The sequence below is a fragment of the Ischnura elegans genome, chromosome 4, assembly GCF_921293095.1.
Source record: "Ischnura elegans chromosome 4, ioIscEleg1.1, whole genome shotgun sequence".
Classification (NCBI taxonomy): Eukaryota; Metazoa; Arthropoda; class Insecta; order Odonata; family Coenagrionidae; genus Ischnura; species Ischnura elegans.
In genome coordinates, this window is record NC_060249.1 from 46728716 (window position 1) to 46742643 (window position 13928).

Consider the following 13928-nt stretch of genomic DNA (forward strand, 5'->3'; position numbering starts at 1 on the left):
CATTGGAATATTTGTCGTTTCAATACGCATTCATGTGTATTAGTCCCCAAACAATGATTTAATTTCTATTATCCTATCATTTAGCCCATGTGCTTCATGGTTTTATTGTCCCATATCAGTTATCTTTCATATAATTTATTAGATGTTAAGTTAGCTAAGATCTTCATATTGTGAATTATTATTTGGCAGATTAAGCTTTGACTGTATTATTTATTATCTACAATTTTGACAGTTTGAAGAAATAAAATCTGTAATAATGGGCATATTAATCTCATCTTTAAGTATTGTATATTAAAATTTTAGTGAGGTACCAGGGTAGTAGAATGCCAATTTTTAATTGTCTCTCAATTTTTGAAAAAAATGTGTTTCGATCATTTTGTTATTAATGCTGTATGTTTGTAAGTAAATATAATTATGTTGTTGATTTTTTAATTTTCCGATGCTAATTATTTTTTCCTAATACTTCAATGAAAAGTAATGAAGAAGAGGAAATAAACTTAATTCCACTGCTACGATACGTCAGGCTGAACTCAGATCTATTCCAAATGCTATGAGGTTAATATGAAAAATACATGCATGAGAGTTATTCTGGAGAAGCGATAAAACCAAGAATGTTTAGCATAGCCCTTATTCGAATGCGCCAATAATCAAGTTGAATGGATTTCTTCGACCCTTGGGAACAACTCGTCGATGATGGCTAGATGTCTCTTCCGCCGTAGGTGGTCAAGGGAGATCGTTGTATTACGTTATCAATACGTAACGTCGTTATCAACAACGTAATACAACGATCTCCCTTGACCACCTACGACGAAAGAGACAACTATCCATCATCGATGAGTTGTTCCGAAGGGAAGGATGGGCGTCCTCGAACACTGCCCATGTCAGCGCTAACTAGTGACAAAAATATAGACCATTCCTTTATATAGATTACCTCGAGGGCTAATGCCTCGTTCGCATTACGATAGTCCGACCGATCGTCCTAACTATAGTTGGCTGATCTAGCCGTGTGAATGCATGTCCTGACAATAGCTCACGTAGTTCCGAACGTTGCCACTGTACGATGGCTAGGCGCTGGGAGACCGGAAACGGAAGCGAAAATAAAAAGACGAAAAGTTCGCGAAGCTCTCTTCGCTCTATTTTTTTCATAGATTTGTCCTAGGAAGGAAGGATATGGGCGGAAGAAAAATTATTCGGTAAATATACGTTGAGCACAGTAATATCTTGACTCTGCATTCGTCAGCAGCTTAGCGAACCGTGAATTTCTCGTTCACTTTAGATGTCAGCACTAGAGGGCAGCACAGGTTTTAACCATCGTCGTGTGAATGCACGATTGTTCCGACGATTGCTGGAACAATCGTAATCTGAACGAGGCATAATTGGCTACATATCCGTGGAAATCTCATCCTTTATATTTTTCAAACCGGCTTAAATAATACAATCAGGAATGTAAAAAATAATCGAAATACAGAAATATTCACGTCAAAATTCATCCTACCAAGGCGAGTACAAGCAGTCCTAAAAATACATTTACTTGCCTAGCCCTGTATACTAGAACTTCAACAGTACGCGAAATCACGGATCTCTTTTTGCTATGGAAATTGATCAGTGCATTCATCAATCTTTTACGTTTCTGCTTCTGTAGCTTCACGATATTTCCTAAACATCCTTATTGAATGAACCAGCTTCATTCCAGCTTTTTATTTTGATATTTTTCGGCCCTTAAGAATCCTTGGTTAGTTCTAATCTTGCAGTATACTATCGTTGAAATGTTCTTGATGATTTACTATGGAATACTGTACATTAGCTTCAAACTCTGCATACAGGAAACGAAGGAGATCGAGGTCTCCATAAAATTTCTGATCATACTTCATCGCCTTACGCCCTCTAGAAATCATATAATTAGTGACTTACGGGAGCTAAATTTCTGCGACAATTTTCTAAGGCGCATATTAACCTCACCACGTTGTTAATTTCATGGTCTCGCTGTAATACAGTCTTGCGATACTTTTTACCTCTTTCCTACAAATGAAATTAATCTCGTATGCTCTTCCTCTTTTGTCCTTTTTCCATGCAAGTCTAGCGCTATTGCTCCGTGTAACATCATGAACTCCACATCAGCTTTTTGGGAATATGAATTAATATTTAGTAAATAAAATAAGTAACGTAGAGAACTCGACAATTAGACAAGCCTCTCCTAAGTGTTCCCTCCTACTGAATCTTTCCACTCCTTGGCCAGCATATGTATATTTGACTTTATTGCCTAGTTATTTCCTGTGTTGTACCTAAGGATTGCGACGAAGCCGTTAGTTGGATTAAATTTAATAATGTGAACATTACAATTTTTCATTTCAAAGTAAGATATTTTTATACTTATCATTTTCACCGATAGATTTTTCAAACTATTCATTTAATCTAGAGGAACATTTTTAAATGACTTTATTTATTTCGAAATGCAATATAATATTCATCCATAACCATGAAATCGATAATTTTGGGACGAACATCCTCATTTCCCTGAACCTCTCTTTAAAAATTATATAGGAAATTTTTCTCTTTCGAATGCCATATTTTCCCGCCGCGAGACATGATGCAACACATGTATCTTTGCAGTCGTACTAGGTCATAAAACATTAACGGCTTTAGGAAGCCAAACTCGCAACAAAGCACTGTAAGCTGATAATTTAATTTCGGCGGGGATCGCTTCCCTGAGACTCGTGTTAACAAAGCGAAGAATCTCCCTCTACCCTGCAGCTTCCTCAATCCTCGGCGAGCAAAGCTATGATTTAAGGTTTCTTCTGAGATTATCAACGCGGTACGAAACGCGGAAGTCTCAGTTTATAAATTTCAATTAATTCCACCCTCGAAATCGCAAGAACTCATCTTTCCAGTTCTCTCCTATCTCAAAGTTCCCATTAAACTTCCATTGCTTTATGAAGGCACTCCGAGATAGAAGACATAGGCTATTTCTCCATATCTTGCCGTTGGGGCCAATGGGAATTAGTTACAGTACAAAGATTAAAGGCAAGTGGAAGGTGGTGGAAATTCAGCATTGCACACCTAAGCGGAGATGGAGGTGGGGGGGGGATCAGTCAAAGTGCGCAGATATTCCAATTCACGAGTCCATCGACCTTATTCTAACCTCATCTAGAATTTCTCTTTGCTTTGATTCGAGCCGCAGTGACATTATTAACCATTTCCTCACTACCCACGCGCTAAATGCGTGGCTATTATTTTTTTTAATTAACCATCCCCTTATTACTCACGCGTTAAATACGTGACTAATATTTTTTAAATTAATTTTTCACACAGCGCATACCAGTGTATAAATTGTTATTAAAATAAGACATTGCAATATTTCCACTGAATTATACTATTACTACTACTAAATATTACTACGCAACGCGTTTCGTCGTCACAAACGGCATTATCAAGTGTGACAAGTCTTAAAAAGTTCCTCCCTATATGTATCTTGGTGCTTGGTAAGGTGGAGGATGGGTTTTTGGGTGACGAGAAGTGAGGATATTGAAGGCTGTGGGGGAGTCATACAAGATACTGTGTATAAAATTAATGTTGGCCTCGTTAGTGGCAGGGATAAGTCTTCGCCTGCTGTTCTGAAAGTCACGGGTTCGAGTCCCGCATGGAAAGATTACTCCTATCCAGCGCATGGATGTATGTGATTTTTTTTGATACTGAAACTCCTGATGTTATCGCCTCATTGTGTTGTTTTCGGGGTAAGTGCCTTGCCAGAGCTCCTACTTTCAATTAGATTTTTTCACCGTATAAGGCTTGGTACTTTCCTGGCGCACGATGTGGATGAATGACTCAATGGCATTTCCACCAGGTGAACCGTTCTGTAGCAGCCGACGCACAGTGGGCGGAAATAGAAAAAAGCTGGCCAAAACCAAATTGTTTACCCTTTTGTATTGATCCAAAAGTTCCATAAAATTTTTGTAGAAATTGTCCAATAATGTTGTATCCACTATTTATTTTGTTTTTAAATTATTCGTGATGATATTAAATTTTCACTGGTTTAATCTCTATTTCACTCTGCGTTTCTTTAAGAGTTCTTAACTGATGATCTTGGGATACAAAAAATTTGGCTCCGGCTTTCTTCAAATAACTTTTTTTTAGTGTAATAAGACATCGAAGGGGAAGGAATTTGTACTCTTCCGGAGAAAGTCTACGGAGACGTTTATCCATCATTTTCGAAGGAATTTAAAAAAATATGTTATCTATAGCGATTTTATTTGATGACATTAGGTTTTATCACGTTGCGAAATTTTATCTATTATATTGCGGCAAAGTAGCTTAATTACGCATAAATACAACTCAAAGCGTTAAATCTTTCTTTGCTTTCCATGTTTAATGCTTAGTTATGTCACAGAATTCTATTGATGTAACATATTTTACTATTTTTGACATTCTACCAAAACTATTAATTTGGCAATGAAACTTATTATTTCTCACCGCCTTCTGAGCGCCGTTATTGTTTGTTCATTGGACTGTTAGAGTGGATTGACAGCTAGCATAGGCTGTAACGAGGAGAAAAAATTGATATCTTACCGAGGAGACTAAAATGGAGAATAACAAATTATTTTAATGCTTAAAATATTTATAAAGAACAGTTAGCTGTGTATTAAAGTCTAAGTTGCTAATAAGAGGAGCATTTAAAAGCTTTTCTGGTGCTGAATACGCGAATAAAATCAGACTCTGAGTTGAAAAATATTAATTCTGGCTTATTCTACAAGTATATAGCAGATATTTTCCTACACACGGATAACCAAATAAAGACCCGAACGTAATTTGCTTGAAATTGCTATGACATGCTGAAAAAGCCATATGATACCAAACTAAGCTTTCATATACACTAAAGGAAAGAAAGACTAAAAGAAAGACTTAATCCGCGAACTGAATAAAATACAAAGGAAGCCTGCGCGTTTCGTCAAAAACTGCTACGGGCGTACAGACAGCGTTACCCAGATGTTAAGCGAATTAGGCTGGGAGCCATTGGAGACTCGGAGGCTGCGCGCTAGACTTAGATTGCTTGAACAATTGAGAATGGATATCTTTAAGAGCGACACAGAGAACATAATATTAGAGCCACACTATATTTCCAGGTCCGATAGAAGCGATAAATTAAGAGAGATGTTTTGCCGAACGGATAGATATGGGAATCCGTTTTTCCCCCGAACCATAAAGGACTTTAATAAACGCTAGTACCAACCTCGATGGAGTACTTTTTTTTGTGTAAACGGCTGGTGTCCTTACACCCCCTGCCACACGCCTTTTAGGCGGCTGCGGGGTATTATATAGAGGTAGATGTAGATGAAACGCCCGATAAATAGTATTTTCTACCCAAATGACCCTGACTGTGCGCCAGAAACAGATATTTTGAACTATTCTTTTTACTGAACAGGATCAAAGTAAACGATTCATTAAAATGAACTGTTTTACCCACCTCTACTCCTTCGTCAACAGGGCCCAGTATACGCTTGATCTGCAAAGACCTTTTGCAAGGTCAAAAACGAATCTTCCTCGTTTTCTTTCATGTTATTTCATATCATGTTTTGGTGTCTCAGTCCATTTTTTGGCGGTGTATCTTATTTTATGACTACTTGTATTCTATGCATACATAGATTTACTCCTAGCTAATGTGGAACTTAGTGTTTAATTCTCAGACCCTTTGTGTGGTTAGCTCACAATATAAATTTTACTTCAGCTTCTTGAATACTTTTACGTAGCAATCAAGATAAATGGCTTCATTACCTAATATAATTAATTATCTCTCCCCACCTATAGATATTTTTAATTACTTCGTTTTGTTTAGTTATCGTTTTGTCCATAAATTCTTCATATATCTTCCGGAAGATTATCATTTATGAAATATTTAATCCGGTTCCTTTTCCGTCTCTCACTTTGGGTAAAAGCAGCTCCGTTTTTACGTGCCGTAATCTGGCAAAGTAACGAGATAAAATGGAGACACTACTTCAATCTTCTACGATAATTAACTTCCTTCGGAGTGTGCTAAAATTAATAATTAAAAGTTTCTTATTATTTGTTTTTCTGAACGCCATTAGCTAATTAATTACCGGGTGAAAAATGTAATGCCAATCCTGAGAATTAACCCTGGATTAAGTTTGATAACGTGGAATATTGCAACGAAGGTTTCAACGTAATGGATGAGATTTCAGGGAGAGATTTTCTCAACCGACACTGGAAAGGTGAAGCCTTGTCCATTATATATCCAGGAATGGCTATGAAACAGGAGCATTAAATTGGTAAAATGAGATAGCGATTGGGCAAAAATTAGGTATGATGTAAGCTTTCGTTCACGTGATCGAGCATAATATCGACCCTGAATACCTAGGTCTTCAAAAGACGCGTATCCTCTGCTCTATCGATCTTTTAGGTGGCGTAATACTCTCTCAAAACAGATTCCATTACCTTATTTTTGCGTTTTGTACAAAATATTTTCGATTAGTACATAGAGTATACTCTTCTTATCGTTACCATGTATCTCTAACTTGATTCTTTTACCTCAGAACTTCCAGAGATGACTTTTTTGTTAAAAGTAACGAGAAATAATTTGAAAAATGACGGAATAATGCAACGAAGCTTGTAGCATAATGGATGAGGTTTTAGGCAGAGATTTTCCCGAACAACACAAGAAAGGTGAAGAGGTAAATATATTTAATGTCAGAGAATGGCCACGAAATAGCAGTATAAAAACGGTAAAGTAAGATTGGTGTAGGCTGAAATCAGGCATGATATAAGATATTCTTGATGTAATGTAAAATAATCGCTTAAAACTTATTCCATCGCCATGAAATATTTCCGATTGCTACATCGAGTAAACTCTTGTCATCATTAACCTCTATCTCATATATGAAATTTTTACCGCAGTACTTCCAGGGATATGGGTTTTTACATTTATTAAAAAACGAGAAAATTTAGAAAAAGGGGGGGACATGGCAATGACGTTTTTAACGTAATGGATGAGGTATTAGGGAGAGATCTGCTCAGCCGACACTGGAAAGGTCGGAAGATATGTCTCCTCCACGGACTCTGAAAATTCAAATTTGATATAGTGTACGTTTTAAAGGTCTTGTGCGCTGTCAAAATTATAAAATACGCCGGGTCGGTTGGGAGGTTTGCGCCAACTTAATGGGAGCAGAAACGCCAATGGAGTCATACTTAACCCGCTGGCTGATAAATCGCATTCGGTGTCATTTTACGGTTTATTTTAGATAGTACCGAAACTACCGTATCATCTCATCCATGCACAAGCTATGATGGTGGCTATAGGCGGATTTAAGGGGTGTCACGGGGGCAAGCACCCACGTGACACCCCCAGACGCTTAAAAAATTGATGAAAAGTTTAGTAGAAGTATTGATGAATCTTATAGTTTAATATAAAATTTATTAATATAATAATAATAATTGTTTATTACTCCAAAAAATAAAAGTACAGAATAAAATTAATTACATAAAACGGAGTAACTTTAGGTAGCCATTAAGGACAACCTGTTTTTTGGCTACCATCATTTGCATAGGGTCATGCTGACATATAAACATTTGAATTGAATCAAGCACAACATTTAAATTGAAGCAATCACAACATTTGAATTGAAGCAATCACAACATTTGAATTGAATCAAGCACAACATTTGAATTGAAACAATTAAGTATATATATTACATGGTATTACATCATAGAAACAATTTTCATATTATTAACTTTTATATTAAAAATAAGAGTAAATGTCGCAGAGTCATTGTTGCATGTAGTTCTTTTTATCCGTAAAATGAGAAGACCGTTTGCCTGTCAGACCCTTGAGCACCGCCCAGAAAAAAAAATCCTGAATCCGCCCTTAATGGTGACGACGGAGTTAATTTCTCTCCTGCCACAGCACACGCCACGGGTTAGAATCCCGCCTGAGTGGGTTTTCGCCACTTGAAGGTTTTCCACCTTGAAGGTTTACGTTCATCCTAAATTTTAATAGGAAGATATTATTGAATCCTATATACCCAAGCACTAATGACTCAGTGGAAATAGCGAAGTAATAGTGAGTTAATAGCTCCCGACTCAAAAGCCTCACCCACCAAAGCCTTAGGCCCACCACACACGTTCCGGCCCGGCCTCCTTGAGGCCAAACTGAACGTGTGTGGCGATGCCTTGAGGCAGATTGTTGGCCGGACGGCCGGATGGGAATCAAATGAGGCCCGGCCTCAAGGCCAAGCGGCCTTGAGGCCGGACCTCATTGTTTGGCCGGAGTCGTGTTCTCCCCCCACGCGTACCTTATGTGCAAACCAGTCGTGCGGTAGCTCTGTTCGAAGGTGTACCTTTTGTGCTCGACATGTCAACTATTGAAGAGATTGAGGCAATTGCAGTGATAGTGTGTGTTCTAGCGAAAAGGAAAAAGCGCAAGAGAAGCATGTGGGCGAAGTCGTGGCTTGAAAGGAAAAAGTTTACTCATGTTAATTTATTAACCGAACTTCAGTGTTATCCGAAAGATTGGAAGAACTATTTAAAAATGGACGAACCAACTTACCTGGAGTTATTAAGAATGGTTACACCTTTTATTGCCAAGCAAGACACTGTTATGAGGCAAGCTATAACGCCTCACGAAAAGTTAACAGCGACATTGCGATATTTGGCTACAGGCAGGACACTTGAAGATTTGAAGTTCACTACTAGAATTTCCCCTCAATCTTTGGGAAAAATTATACCAGAGACTTGCTTGGCATTAGCAAAATCACTAAAGGACTTCTGTAAGGTAAATAAATAAAATAACTGATTGTGAGAGTCAAGCAAAATAAGTGGGCACATCAACTCGTGTATAGGTACTCACTTTACTTGACTCTTAATATAATGTACGCAATTTGAAGTCAATTTCTATTGAACAACCGATGGAAATACAAATGCAGGGCTGTTTACAAACACTTCAAACATAAATTGGCCCGTATTACTGTCCTTGGTAATGTTAAGTACTTAGGGCCAATATTTTAAATTATAAAAAAATATAAGAAAAAGTTGTTATAAATGGGTGTAATAAACTTGGTTCTATAATGTATCAAAATAATTGCTGCCCCTCAGATGTTGATCGGTAGTTAGAATTAGTTTGATGTTGTTGGACGGATATTTGCGAATGGAAACTGTGCTCTGATGAATGTGATGGAGGGCCATATTCCAAAGGGAAACCGGTATTTATTGAAGCATTTCTATGGAGTGATCCTAATTCTGCTTCAAACAGAGCATCATTCATCAGTTTCTGTGCAAAGATTCGCTGTTCAGGTGTAAGTAGACAAAGTTTTTAGGCAACATGCTTTCCGTACAGATCAAACTGGTCTTCTTTCTTGACCTCCTGTAATCTTTGGCCCACAGTAACCAAAAGTTGGTCAGTTGGTGTTAGGGGTTTAGCTCGCTTACATGGCTTGGAAGTTACAGCTCCTGAAGGCCCAGATGGTGTTGACTCAGAGAAGCTCAAGTTATCAGCCTGCTGGGCAAAGCGTTGGGCTGACGACACCTGAGTGGTCCGCGGAGAACATGTATTCTGCTCGGATGTCACATCAATACTCAGTTCTTCCTGAAACCCAACATATATGTTAAGTTCCACAAAATCATTTAATATTGGCTTACTTATAATGCTATTTTTATCATGCACTATTTTTTCAGTGTCCAAAATCAGAAGAGGAATGGAGGATAGTGGCCAAAGGGTTTGAACTGAAGTGGAACTTTCCAAATTGTTTGGGGGCCATTGATGGCAAACATATTGCAATAACACCACCTCCAGGATGCGGGTCTTTTTTCTACAACTACAAAAATTTTCATAGCCAGATACTCCTGGCATTAGTTAATGCGAACTATGAAATACTATACTTTAACTTTGGATGCAATGGCCGCGTATCTGATGGTGGAGTTTTTGAAATGATAGACATTTACAGAGTTCTTAATAATGGACGTCTTAATGTGCCAAAAGAAGACGTTGTTGACGGAGTCACCCTTCCATTTGTGTTCATTGCAGACGATGCTTTCCCGCTTCGTGAAGATCTTATAAAGCCTTTTAACAGCAAGATCACTGACAAAAGGCGAAAATTTTATAACTATCGCTTGTCAAGAGGACGACGCGTGGTTGAAAGTGTGTTTGGTATACTCGCAGAAAGATTCGGAGTTTTACAAAAACCTATTTCCTTCAAAAATTTAGACAAGGTAGAGAGTGTTACTGTTGCTTTTTGCTATTTACACAATTACCTTCGCAACAAAATACCTCAAGAATACAGCCCTTCTGACTGGTTGGATAATGAAGATTTGGAAACAGGTGCTATCATTTGCAAAAGTCTTGCAACAAATCGAGCGGCGCCACTTTCGCTCCATTGTCGATTTCTGGCCACCATTAAGTTTGAATGATCACTATCTACGTATGAATCTTCATGGTAGCTCGGGAACGACTCACGAACGGGTCATCGTGACACGGGAGTGAGACGTAGGAAATCATTACGATGTTCAGTTGAGTAAACGAGCGTAGATGTTGTTAAGTCGCGGCGTTTGAGATTATTTTTGTACCCGTAGTTGACTGGAGTAGTGATGGGCAAAGTCGATCATTTTAGTGATTCAATCATTTTGACTCGAGTCACATAAGTGATTCAATCAATTGATTCAATCACTATGATCGAAAAGACTCAAAGGAGTCATGATTGAAAAGACTCAAAAGGAATCATGATCGAAAAGACTCAAAAGGAATCAAGATCGAAAAGACTCAATCAATGGATGTAATAAATCACTTTGAATAATCGAATAAATACTGCCTCATCTGCGAAGAGCATTGGTAACGCTGATTGCTATTCATATTATCATTTCATATACTATTTTAATTGTGAATTCCTAGATGAGTAAATTAGATTGCAAAAATGAAGGAAGCAGTGTCATGAAAATATTTGGGAAGGCGAAACTGCCACAGTTTCTTAACACTAATAAAATAATTTCTAACTATAGTTGATCAAAATATAACACAAAATACACCACACACTATGCATGAATCTGATCTGCAGGATAATTTTATGAACGGCACAATAAAATATAACCAGCTTTAACTTCTACTTCTTAACGTTCTCCTACAGGAGTCATCTTAATATTTTCCTTTTACGTGTATTGGTGTTATTAATACTGATAACTGCTGGAAAACATTTAAGAAAAAGATTACACAAGTATTCAGTTCTTCATAATATATAGTATTTAATTTTATCACAACTATTTCTGCCCTGACGAAAAGAGATTAAGCATCGGTCGTTCCAAATTTTGAATCAAACCGGAAACCGAGATGATTGATATGAAACCGGAAGTCGGAGTGATTGATGATTGATGATCGACTTGTTTAACGAAATGAATCATGAGTCATTTGATTCACCTAGTGATTCAATCTTTTTGATCGAATCGTTCATGATCGACCCATCACTAGACTGGAGTAGATAATTGAAAATATTTACCCGTTAAAAGAGTGGGTACCTATGACGCCTGGCTTCCAATAGTAAACCCCATAAGGCCGGCTGGGGCGATTTCGCCATTAGGAACAGAAATCAACTCGCTCGTAACCCTTTTTTTTAGGGATTCAACGTCGTTCAGGAGACTTTATATTAAGTTGTTGAAATATTTGTTCGATATAGAATAATTAATAAATGAAAAAAAATTAACCGGCAATTTTCCGGAAAAAAACACGACTCTGTCGTCTCCACCATATTTAACGTATTATAACGTAATTCTTTACGTAGGTTGAAGCTGATAAAGATAGCTCCATAAGCTTTCTTCTTCATTAATTATCAATTTGTTAATTGGATAAACATATTTACACCGATGAAAATGTTTCTTCGGGAAAAAAAATGGAATTTTGATTGCCAAAAAAAATCGCTAGGCCTCATCGTTGCAAGCAGAATGTGTCTCTATTTTTACTCTTTACATATCTAGGCTTAAATTTTTACGATAGCACTAACATATTTAGTGAACATGTCGCATTAATCTTCTTTTTGTTATAATAAATTAGTTACTGTTTCGATTTTAATATTTCGGCCATTATTATATTATTAAGGACAACCAACTTAAAGAGTGACTTAATAGTACGACTTTTCCCTATCCATGAATGCCTCCATTGGTAAGGTTTCCAATAACAACAACGGACAGAGATTAAATTGAAAGTCAATTTTAACCAATATTCGCCCTTTTTTAGGGAGGGAAATACTTTGCGCATCTGTTAGGGAGGTAAAATACTTTGCGCATAATTAAGCCGCTCCCTCAGCTCTTAACGCTGAATCGGGTGCTTCCGGGCCGTAGTTTTGGTCAGCTAATAGGTCCTGCACCTCGTCTTCCCCTACATCTTTATCGCAACTTTACCAGCCAGGGACGAGGACGTTACCTTGAGTAAAACTTGCAGGCCGTAAGTGATTCTCACGTACTTCCAAAATAGTGTAAATAGGGCCAATTTGTAGCACTATCATATACATGTTGATGCCACAATTTGCTTGAAGAAAGTACGCACTAGAAAAATAGTTGATAAATACCTCAAGTTAAGCCTTTCCTATATTTAAAAATAAGCGCCGTGGTGCGTGCACGATTAAGGATTACCATTACATAGGTTATTCCAAGGATTGTACTTAGTGGATCAGCTATAAGTCTCACATTCTGTCCCTTTCCAACAAAATTACTGTATTAAAAAAACACTGATTGTCGAATACTGAAGCCTAAAGTTTAAAAGTAAAATTTTTCACTTAATTTATATCTTTTTCTATCTCTAAGAAAAGTTTCCGTCACTCCTTATTTACGAAACGAAAAAGGGTAAAATTGTTCTGAAAAACTTTACGGGAGAAATTAACTTGGTAGGAGATGGCGACAAGTTGATGACAAATAGGCAGCATACTACATAGACGGACAGCATAATCGCTGCAAAATATCAATCATAATTTTCTTTTTAATCAGATAAAATTGATCTATTTAAGAAATTACGTATATGGAACCTTAGACTATTACGATAGTTCTCATTCCAAAGGTTAATAATGTTGAGCAGTTACGGACCTGTAAAGGAAACCATATAGCACTAGAAATTACATTCACCAGTGATTCTGATTGGAGTTCCTTCAAGAAAACGCAATTGATTCGTCCTACCGCGCTAACTCACGACCACCGAGAGACATTGTCTCTCGGTGGTCGTGAGTTAGCCAATGTCTCTCGGTGGTCGTGGCTAACTACGCATGATTCCCGTCGCACGGTCATTTAAATTAGAAATTGTTGCAAAAGATGCTCAAATTCAATAGCTGGTACCCTCTTAACATAAATTTCAAAAATATAAAAAACTTTAAAATAAAATACGGCTGTGCGGAGGATAAAAATTTTCGGCCACGGGATGGATTTGAACGCGGGCCCCTCCTATCATCCGAATGTTTATCCACTGACAATGAGCTATTTCTAGCTCAAGGTCATCAAACGGTAATTTTAATTATTTGATGTTATTGTAACACTGAGCTCCTTCATGTGCTTCTGCTACGGCTTCTCACTTGAACGAATTTGATCAAAATAATCACTTTCTCGGTATATTAGTCTTTTATTCGTTTATATGATTATAACTTGAGCACGGAGGCTTTCGCATACTCTATGTTTCGGCTGGTTAGTATATACAATAGGAATATAATGATGTTGTCGCCTGCGACTTCGGTATGGTATCGTCTTTTAAAGTTATTATTATATGTTATTATGTTTCAAACTCGGTATTTGTATTTCTAATGAAGCAAGCGTAAACATTCATTACAAACAGAAATTCTGTTAGGATTTGCTTACGTCCTTCTTACTCGACTTGAAAGGTTTTATGAAATGTGCTGCAGTTCCACTGATGCCTTAAACATAAAACATATCGCCAACAAACACATTTCCTAATACAATGTAACCTA